Raw genomic sequence first — 11615 nt, forward strand, 5'->3', positions numbered from 1 at the left:
GAAAGCCAAAATTCAAACCAGGCATTCTCTTTCTTGGCCTGGAATCTCAGTAGAAGAATGGACATGGGATGAGAATGAGGCAAAACACTGAGGACAGGACAGAGGTTCCAGCGCAAGGCTCCTCATGGAGCAGGTGGGGCACTGTTATCACCGAGTCTAAGTCTACACTGCTCACTGCATGACAGGCCAATAATTGAGATATGAGTTCTTGGGGCAAGGAATACCGACTTTATTCCAAAAGCCCAGCTAACCGAGGAGATGGTGGGCTCGTGCCCCAAAGAACCATCTTGCCTGAGTTAGAATTCAGACTCCTTTTATACTAAAAGGGGCGGAAGTAAAGTCAAACACTTCCTGGTTCCCATCAGCCTCCAGAGGGGATGTGTTAATTTCTCCCTCCCTATAGTCATTCACGAGTGGGCCTGGTCAAGATGTTTCCTGTGAGTTAAACAAAGGTATTTTAGCTTAATGCTCATTACCTGGGAGGCAGAGTTCCCAGAGATTGGCCATTATGTATAACTTAAGCTTATAGGCAACATCCCTCTAGTGATTAACTTGTAATAGAATACAAAATGTTCTTCCCTATTACAGTACCATAGTCACATCCATTTATACCATAGTTAAATCTCCAAACTTTATTTTTGTACACCTTGGGGTCCTCCTGAAAATGGAATTTTTAGGTAACGTATTTTTCCTAAGTTCCCGAAGTAGGGCATGCAGGTTGGTATCCCTCTCCCAAGCTGGGAAACGCACCAGTGAGTGTGTGCACAAAATCCGTATGTTGAAGCCCTGATGCTCAGAGTGATGGAGCTGGACATGGGCCCCCAGGAAGTCATTAGGTTAGCTGAGGTCACAAGATGGGGTTCTCACGACTGAATGAGTGTCCTTATGAGAAGAGGCCAGAGAGCAGGCTGCTAGCCCCTGCAAATGAGGGCACAGCAAGCAGGCAACCAGCTGAAAACCAGAAAGGAGGGCCTATCCATACACCGAATCCACGAGCACCTTGAACTTGAACTTCCCCATCTCTACAACTGTGACAAATAAATGTCTGTTATTTAAGCCATCTCACCTATGGTATTTTAACTGCCCGAATAGACTGAGACAATAAGAATACTGAGTATTTAGACTTAGAAATGCATTTTCCCACAGAAAGCTGGATTTAAATAGTAATTCACTTCTGAGGGGAGGCCACTAACTGAATTCATAATGGAGTGGAAAGAGCAAGTATTTGTAAATGAGAAGACAGTGTTTTAAAAAACTGGCTTTTTTCACTGAAACAGGGAAAATAGGCATTAGTCTGTGGGTCGGGAGACCCAGGCGTAGTCTTCTGCTCTTTGCTGTCCGGCTGTGTGAATGTAACCCGGTCACTTTACCCCTCCAGCCTTCAGTTTCTTCATTTGTAAAATTAAAGAGCAAAAGAGGTTACGGTAAAAGCATACTTTAAAAAGTGTCCCTCCCATTCCTATTACCACTTAAAGTAACTGAAGGGAGCTAATTAGAGAAGGACCCCCTACTACACTGTGGCTACGAAAGGCCCTAACCTCACACACAATCTCTGAAGAACGTTATCCACAAACAGCATCACTAGAAGTCAGTTACCAGAGAGGCCGGGTTCTGATGTTCCTGGAAACATGCAACCTACGGAGACAGAATGGAGGCACCTCTAATTCCATCCGACTTCCCTGGTGGCTCAGACGGTAAAGCATCTGCCTACGACGCGGGAGACCCCGGTTCAACCCCTGGGTCAGGAAGGTCTCCTGGAGAAGGAAATGGCACCCCACTCCAGTATTCTTGCCTGGAATATCCCATGGACGGAGGAACCTGGTAGGCCACAGTCTATGGGGTTGCAAAGAGTCGGACACAACGGAGCGACTTCACTCTCACTTAATTCTACCCAGTTTACAGAAATGACAGCTTCAGAGAATGAGGTGGGCTTCAGGAAAGAGCGCAAACTTCTTGCTCTCTTCTGGCATGTCCAGAAATTCTATTTAGGGTGGGTTAGAGGCTGCATACTGGTTAGAAGATAAGCTTTAAAGCTGATTTTATAAAACTGCTGCTGCTGCTGCTGCTGCTAAGTTGCTTCAGTCGTGTCCGACTCTGTGTGACCCCATAGACGGCAGCCCACCAGGCTCCCCCATCCCTGGGATTCTCCAGGCAAGAACACTGGAGTGGGTTGCCATTTCCTTCTCTAGTGCATGAAAGTGAAGTCGCTCAGTCGTGTATGACTCTTCGTGACCCCATGGACTGCAGCTCACCAGGCTCCTCCATCCATGGGATTTTCCAGGCAAGAGTACTGGAGTGGGGTGCCATTGCCTTCTACGGATTTTATAAAGCACAATATATCAATCAGACTGAGGAAATGTCAAAGGTCACCATCAAAGAATTGGGGATGAGGACACTGATGAAATTATGAAATTATCGGGTGAGCAATTCCCCAGGTAACCTTCGGCTCTGCCATTGCTGGAAATAATGGGACAGAAGGAGGAACACTTGAATAAAGGAGACATTTCTTCTTATTTTTTCTTCTTAGAAACTACTTGGAGAATAGTACAGGGGAAATGCTGAAGACTCAAGCTCAGAGCAGCTGACAGCTGTGCCACCCTTCCTGTCTCACTTGGAGTCCCTTGAGTGCCCGGAGTGGGGGATCGGGACCACGGAAGCCTCAGAGTTAACATACATCATGGCTAATTCCTGTCTAGTGGCTGGACGGAGAGCTTTGCAGGTTTTGGCAGGGCCCGGTAACATAATTCTTACTGGTACAGGCAAACAGCAAGGCCAGAGTTCTGGCCCTGTCAGGGTTACCCCTTTGGCAACTGGCATGAGCAACTGCCCAGATACTATTCTCTTTCTGTGGCTGTGCAGTGGATGGGAATATGTTTAACCTTCTTTCTTGCGAGACCTGTGGACACCTAGCTGAAACTTTGGTGATTCTGACAAAACCGCAGCTCTGGCTGAAAACCAAGATGAAAACCCACGGGAGCTATCCAATGAGAACACAACCTACTCTGGGAAAGGGGGGTACAAGGACATCCTCGGGGACACAGGTCTACCTGGAGAGTTATATTGAGCTTTGAGCAAAAAACAAATCCTTCTGACAAGAATTGCAGCCGATTAAGAACTACCGGGGAAACGCAGAGTCTGAACTGAGAACCATCTGTACCCCTACCCTGAGATTGTTGGATAACTAATGCCATGGCCAATGCGGCTGACCCAGAGAGTGACCTTTCACCTGAAAATGGAGACTACTTCCATAAGGTGATGCTCAAAAACAAACTATAGACAATTCCCAAGGAGCTTCCCAGAAGGCATTAGATATGAACATGAAATAGATGCAACCTACTCACGCAATCGACCTTGGGCTGGCTGTCAGCTTTTCTATAGTTTACTGTGAAATCCTGAGTAACCCAGAGTTTGCCTGCATACTGGCTGAAACCTCTTTTGGTGAAGCCATGGTAGAATCTGATGTACTGAATGAAGACTCAGACAGAAGCTCCCTCATCACGCAACAGCTTAGAGAGAATCTAACACTATGGACATCAGCCAGTGCAGGAGACTGTGAAGTGCAGAGGGGGCAGAGGGCTAAACGTATACAGTGTCATCTTTTTTCCTTCAAGAAAACTTGTTATACATCTCCATTGCTCATTCCACTTGGATTCTCTACAGCAAAGAAACCCATTCAGTACCTGGAACTACTGAAATTTTACAATGTATGGACTACACTTCTTGGAGTAAGTGTTTCACTTACGTGGATCAATCTCATGACCTTCTCTTCTTTAGATGTAAATGATATGCATTAAGTGTTGTATGGAATAAAATGGGCATTTTAAAACTAGGAATAAATGGAATGTAAGACATTCTTTCACTGCCCTAGAAACCACTCCCAGAAGGAGAAATGATACTGAGTCAGGCAGTTCTCCGCGCTGGTCAACAGGTGGCAGCAGAGTAGCTTGGATGCCAACTGAAACAAAGGGTGGAAATCAATATTCAGGATAAAGGCAGGCTTTGGGTGAATGTGTGGGGAGACAGTGTGACTGGTGGTTTATATTTGAATACATCTTAACTCTAACCTGTTCATTGGCTGAAGCGAAGAACATTTCCGGGTACAACTAAAAGCTGGTTTCCTCCCTGTAAAATGGATATAAAGGTGATATCTGGGCTTCCCTGGCGGCACAGTGGTAAAGAATCGGCCTGCCAACGCAGGAGACGTGGGTTCCATCCCCGGTCTGGGAAGATCCCACACGCTGCAGAGCAGCTAGGCCCATGCCCCACAACTCCTGAGCCTGTGCCCTAGAGCTGCGGAGCCTCAACCACTGAAGCCCTCACTTCCTAGAGCCTTTGCTCCACCACAATGAGAGGCCCGCTTGCTGCAGCAAAGACCCAGCAGAGCCAAAAATAAATAAATATACTTTTAAAAAAGTGATGCCTACTTCATAGCTTTAGTGTGAGCAGAGACGGGTTGATCGTGTAAACATAACCGTGCAGATGGCAGAGTACGTTCTCCATAGATGTCAGTCACTGGGACTGCACAGTCACTATGAGGCACGTGTAACATCAGCAAGTATTAGTGGATACACAGTTGGACAGGGTGCTCACAAGCCCGATACTCCTAACTCAGAGGCGAGTGCTAAAATACCCATAGTATCAGCAAGTATTAGTGGATACACAGTTGGACAGGGTGCTCACAAGCCCGATACTCCTAACTCAGAGGCGAGTGCTAAAATACCCATAGTATAGTTTGGTAAGGGAATAATCATTTATACTGGTAATGGGACTCTTTACAAGTGCATAGCCTCGGGAGTTCATTGAAATGGCATCTCTCTGCGTATCATTTAGAGCTTATATGTATGTCGCTGAGTCTTTCCAGAGAGGTATATAAACTTATCTGGATTTATTCCTCAGATAAGAATTGTGCAGTCCCTACCATGTTCAGTTCTGCCCACACACAGGCGTGTGGCTCTATGAACGCAATTCTAGCATCACCCAAAATGCCACTTAGAGAAAGGGGCTGGAATTAGTCTTGCCGTTTTAAGCTAGATATTTAGGGGACCAAAGGAGAGCTCTGGAGTACTCACCCAACCATCAAGCTGCAGTTCCCCTTCTTAACTTTGACTATGAGTTCAGATCTTAGGAGAGGGCTTCTTTCTGGCTTCCTGACTTTTATACCAATTTTTCCTAAGAATATAACTCAGTCATGGACCCCAGCTATTACCTTAACAATCTGCCTATACATTTCTCCCCTCTTATCTTGATACACAAACTATGCCACTGCTTCTCAGATGTGAATGAGATTCTGCTTCGAACCCCTGGAACAACTATAGATCCCTCTGGAAAAACTCCCACTGCCCCTCTGACAAATACCACTATAGTCAGAAAGGTGGTAACAATAGTAACATCTGTTCTTTGATGTGGACCCCAGCACGGGTTAACCCTGCATTCCCCACACCACTTCAGACCCTGTTATTGGGACTACTTATCAGGCCAGCAAAATCTGGCCAAGCTGCCAGGTTAGCCCCCCCTTTCCTTGCCCATTTCCACCTTCCTTTCCTCCTCTCCCTCCCCGCTCAGAAAGCCTTATTCAATGCGGACAGGAAGAGGAGGTTGGCACGGGGTAAGAGAGCAGCAGATATGATAAAGAGGAGGGATAAGAATACTTTCAGCTCTGAGATGTTAATGCTACAAGTAGGAAATGGAAAATAAACAAAATGATCCTGAAATTTTAACACGGGGGGAAACGTAATATCATAGAGGCAGTAAGGAGAAAAAGTGGGATTTAGCTTGAGTCCTGCCTCTTCCACCTACAGGTTAAGTGACTTTGTGCAGGCTTCAGCTCTCAAGGCTCAGTTTCCTCATGCATAAATTGGGGTCATAAAAAGTTTATTGTGTAGTGTTGTGAAGATTAAATGAGATAAGCCATGCAAAAATGCTCTGTTTTGGGGTCATTGCTCTATGGCCAATGGTAATTCCTAGATTAGAAGTTGAAAAGTAAGCCCTGTGGGCCGGATTTGGCTTAGAGATGTTTCGTTTAACTTTGTATCAGGAGTCTCTGAGACTACTCCCAAGTTCAGTGATTCAGCATATAGTCATACTCATGGCTCTGACTTCTCACAGCCAAGGATACAAAGCCAGATCAGCAAAGGACAAAGCTCATGGGGCACCACACAAGTTTTGAAGGGTCCTCTCCACGGAGTCACACAGGACATGCTCAACTGCCCCAGCAGTAAATGGTGACAACACGTGAGAAATGCTGCCAATCAAGAAGATCCTCAGGGATTTAGCACCCAAGGTTTTACTGGTGGCTGGTCATGTAGGCAGGCTTGGCCAGGCACCTACTAAAATTCCATACTCCCAGAAGGAAGGCAGGTGCTGGGCACAAGCCATATTGTTTGCAAAAACAGTTTAGCCTAGTGAGTCATTATTACCAATTCTGGGAAAGCTGGGAGCAAAATTCAAGTTCCTAGATGCCAGCCAAGGTTCAACTATGTAGGTAGGAGGCCTTTCTAAGAAAAAGCAGTCAGGCCTGATACGTTAACTCATTTTAGTTTTGCCCAGTGTTTGCCCATGTGGTACTGTTTCTTTCTCTATTTCTCTCTCATACTTCTACCTTCCCTTCCTCCTGCCCTTCCTTCTTTCCTCTTTCTTTCCTTTCTTTCCTTCATTGCCGTCCTTCAGAACTTAAGAAGTTTTACCCAGGATTTCCAACTTCTTGTGAAAAATTAGATATGTGGTAACAATAGATCCATAGGCCCCCATGGCAATAACTGATTCTCCCCTTTAAATAAGGCTTAAATTAACCCTGGTCTTCACCACTGTCTGTAGTTTCCCCACAGTTGTGTGCCAATGACTCTTCATGGCACGCTTCTGTGACTCTGGCCACGGGCTGCTTAAGCCAAGAGTGGCCAGCCGACCAGAGGACAGCAAGGGAAGCAGTCCTGTGGCGCACATGAGTCACGATAATGAACAACAGACGCAAGAGTCAAGGTCGTGGATTCCTGCCGTTGACGTCCTCAGAAATGTCTTAAATCCAGAACTCCTCCCCAGCGCTTCCTATTATAGCAATTACTTACGGGTATTCTTGAACTGACATGACAACACCTTTATTGTTATATACAATAACAATTTTATTGTTCACCCTTTTATGTCAGTTAACTTCAATCCGTCTTTGTTCCTGCCCACCTGAAGATTACCAACTAGAATAATGATAATATATCAACAAATAAAACATTATATGTACTCTGCTTTATAAATGTTAAGGCATTATCATCCCTGCCAAGACTTGTTAGAATGAATTAACATATATCAACAGACAGGCAAACCTTGTTCAAAGAGATGCAATGAATATTCAAGAAGGTCTACACATGAATGCATCTACTTATTTACTAACTTAACAAATGTTTGCTGAATACCTACCATGTGTACAAGATAATGCTAGGCATAAAAATTTATTTTTACATTCTAGGACCTAGAAAAGTACCTGGTATGGAGTCTGGATTTAAGAAATATCTCCTGACTTAATAAATAAAGTTCACCTAGGAGATCAAGATAACGAAACTAATTTTGTTCAGTATGAAAAGAGGAAACTGAAAACAGTATTTTTATAGGAGCATGCTGCGTGCCATCTAACCAGATAAATGTTCTGCTTTTTGAGTTCTAGCTATCAAACTGGCACAGGGACTGGTAACAGAGGAGGACCTGGAACTATTCCAAGGTTCCATTTTATTAAAAGCAGAGAATTTGAAAACTTCTTTGCTTATCTCCATGGTAATTTCATTCCTTAGAAGACGGAGGAAGCAATTAGGGGGAATAGATATTCTAGACATGACTTTTACTAATAAGGAAAAACTGGTATGTAAAAGCTATCAAGAAAAAATATCAAGAGGTCATGTCATATCAGAGCTGGACACTGGGAGTGCAGTTTGAGTTGTAGGCTTTTAGTTGTATGTGGTGGGAATCCAGTTCCAATTGGCTCAGGCACAGTTGGATCCAGGTTTTCAAATGAAGTCAGGAATCAGCCAGGAATCAGTATTTCCCCTGTTGGTTTTATTTGTTTTCCTGGGCTCTGGCTTCATTCTCAAGACAGGGTCACCTTTCACAGTGGCAAGATGGTCTCTAATAACTCCGAGCTTATGTCCTATGAGGCAGTCAATCTCATTAGAAAAGAACATCTCTTCCCCAGTAATTTCCAGGAAGTCTTGAATTTGAGCATCACTGGATAAGCTCATGTTGTGGGCCCATCACTACATCAATTATGTGAGCTGTATGGGGGCTGGGAATAGGTACATAACAAGAATATGTTAGGTCTGAAGCTGAGAAGGTAAAGTTGGCACAAATCAACTGCAAAGGAATGGTCCCATGAAGGAAAAGTAAGGGTCCCCTCTAAGAATCGAAGGTGCCAGGGATTCATTCATTCATTCAACAAAAATATTTACTGAGTGCCTACTCTGGGAGTTGGTGATGGACAGGGAGGCCTGGCACGCTGCAGTCCATGGGGTCGCAAAGAGTTGGAGATGACTGAGCAGCTGCACTTGACTGAATGTATGTATGCCCATTTTATATTCAGCAATATATTCCAGTGAATAACCTAGAAAAAGGTCCTGCTCTATAGGACATTACATTCCAATTGGGGCGAGGGAGCAAAACAACAAACAGCTGCATTAATAAACTATGTTGCCGGACTTGGTGGTGGTCCAGTGCCTAAGACTCTGTGCTCCCAATGAAAGGGCCTGGGTTTGCACCCTGGTCAGGGGACTGGGTCACACATGCTGCAGCTGAGAGTTTGCACGCCACAGTTAGAAGGTTCCACATGCTGCAACGAAGACCTGGCACAATCAAATAAGTGTTTAAACAAAAAACCATGCCATAGTTCAGGTGATTGTGTGTGCTGTGAAGAAAAATAGCACAGTACATGTAAGAGGAACGGAGACTGCTGGCAAGAAGGGTGCTGCAAGTTTATGCAGGGTTATCACTGAGAAGGGGCCATGTGAGCCAAAGCAGACAAGGCAATGAACTCTCTGAATATCTGGGTGAAAAGGGAAAGAAAAGAGCAGTGCACGTGTGGGTTTGTGCCTCGCACAGTGAGCCAGGGGAGAGCAGATGAGGTCAAAGATTGTAAGACGTCTCGTAGGCTACTGATTCTGATTTTACTCTGAGTTGAGAAGCTACTGGAGCGCTTGAGCAGGTTGGTGACATGCTCTAGTTGACATTTTAAAATGTAGATCAAAGGGAGAAAGCAGGCGATTAGGTAAAAGATTAGTGTAATAATCCAGATTAGAGATACTAATGGTTTAGACCAAGATGATAGCAGTGGACCTGGTTAAAAGAGGTCAGATGCTGGAAATATTTTCAAGGCAGTGGATTTGGGGGTGGGGCTGGGGGGAGGGAAGTGAGGGAAAGTATCAAGGATAACTGAGATTTTTGACCAGGGTGATTGGAAGCCTGGAGTTGTCATTAACTGAGATGCAGAAAACTGTGGAAGCAACAGGTCTCAGGGAACAGGAGTTCCACTGAAGACATTAAAAGTGAGGCACTTTCAGGATTCAAATTGGAGGTGTTGGCAGGCAGTAGAATGTATGAGCGTGGGATTCGAGTGAGAGTCCCCGGCTACAGAGTTATTAGTATATAGGTGGTCCCTGTCCTATTCATCACTCAGTTGTGTCCGATTCTTTGCAACCCCATGGACTGTGGCCCACCAGGCTCCTCTGTCCATGGAATTCTCCAGGCAAGAATACTGGAGTGGGTAGTCATTCCCTTCTCCAGGGGATCTTCCTAACCCAGGGATCGAACCAGGGTCTCCTGCACTGCAGGCAGATTCTTTACCAACTGAGCCACCAGGGAAATTCAAATATTTATTTACTTGGCAGCATCGGATCTGATTGTATCACGTGGGATCTCTCGTTGCAGTGCAGGCTGAGTTGCTCCATAGCGTGTGGGACCTTAATTCCCTGCTGCTGCTGCTAAGTCACTTCAGTCGTGTCCGACTCGGTGTGACCCCATAGACGGCAGCCCACTAGGCTTCTCTGTCTCTGGGATTCTCCAGGCAAGAACACGAGTGGGTTGCCATTTCCTTCTCCAATGCATGAAAGTGAAAAGTGAAAGTGAAGTCGCTCAGTCGTGTCCGACTCTTAGTGACCCCATGGACTGCAGCCCACTAGGCTCCTCCGTCCATGGCATTTTCCAGGCAAGAGTACTGGAGTGGGTTCCCTGACTAGGGATCAAACCTAGTCCCCTGCATTGCAAAGCAGATTCTTAACCACTGGGCTACCAGGCAAGTTCCTGTAGGTGGTATTTAACACCATAAGACTGGATAAGACCACTGAAGGAGTGTGGAAGATCAATAGTTCCAAGAACGAGGTACTTCAGTGTTTAGACATTAGGATAATGATAAGGAATTAGCCAAGGAGACTGGAGGGTGAGAAGCAGCAGCCAATCTCGATAAGGGCTGAACAGAATGAGAAATCCTGGAAGCAAAGGGAATCAAATGCTTCAAGGAGAAAGAGATCACTCTGTCAAATGAAGGGAGGTCAAGTGAAAATGACTGACCTTTGGATTTAACTGTACGGAGGCCTTGACTTGAGCAGTTTAAATGGTGTAAAGAAAAAAAAAAACCCCTATTGGAGTCTCTTCAAAAAAGAATGAGAAGAAAGGCATTTGGAGACTATAAATGTTAAAAACAAATACAGTACAGTGTATTTCTGCGTGTTTTGCCATAAGAAGGAGCAGAGAAATGTGGTAGTAACTAGAAGAGGGATAGCAAGAGAAGCTGTTTTTTTTGTTTTTTGCTTTTTTTTTTAAAATATTTACATACTTATTTTGCTGTGCCAAGTCTTGGTTGCAGCATGCAAGATCCTCAGTCTTCACTGGAGCATGCAAACTCCTAGCTGTGGCCAGAGTTTATCTAGGTCCCTGACCAGGGGTCGAACCCAGGCCCCCTACATTGGAAGCACAGAGTCTTAGCCACTGGACCACCAAGGACATCCCTGTTTTTTGTCTTTTTTTATATATTGATAGAATGATTCAATGGGGAGAGGAAACTGATGATGTAGTAGTGTGAAGGCAGAATTTATGGAGAAATGTTCTTGAGGAGACTTGCAAAAACAGCAGATGTCCACTACCAAAACATACGGGAGACTTTAGAAAAACAGATTTCTAAAAGCCCAGAGTAAAGATAACTGGTTTTCTGACCAACATAATTTAAAATGGACAACAGATTAAGAAGAATGAGAACAGCTGAGAGGGGCGGGATCCTGATGCGGCGGCAAGATTCTGCCTTGAATCTCAATTTTGACCACCACTGGCATTCAGATACGCCACATGCGTAGTGTCAGGGCCAGGGGTCTCCCAGGAGAGAATTCATTCCAAATGGAGGGAATGGAGGGCTCTTAAGTTTGGACCAGTAACTGGCCAGATGGGAGGGAAAACCAGGACCGCACGGTGTCTGTCTCTCTGATTTAGCCTCTGGTTCATACACCAGAGAGGAATACAAGAAACGACAGCCCTGCTTCAATATATTATGTAAGATACCAGGATCACAAGACAGTCCTATTCTGTTGCTCATCGTCTGCTGATGGTAGCATACCAGGGAGAAAAATCTCTGTTCCCGCTTTGGTGCGCAAGGCCTTGGA

The 11615-nt window shown here is 45.0% G+C and overlaps 1 pseudogene; it reads left to right on the forward strand.

The window, feature by feature from the left end:
- Positions 1-2677: 2677 nt before the first annotated feature.
- Positions 2678-3794, forward strand: LOC128048076 (14-3-3 protein theta-like; annotated as a pseudogene).
- Positions 3795-11615: the final 7821 nt, after the last annotated feature.

The sequence above is a fragment of the Budorcas taxicolor genome, chromosome 5 (assembly GCF_023091745.1).
Source record: "Budorcas taxicolor isolate Tak-1 chromosome 5, Takin1.1, whole genome shotgun sequence".
NCBI lineage: Eukaryota > Metazoa > Chordata > Mammalia > Artiodactyla > Bovidae > Budorcas > Budorcas taxicolor.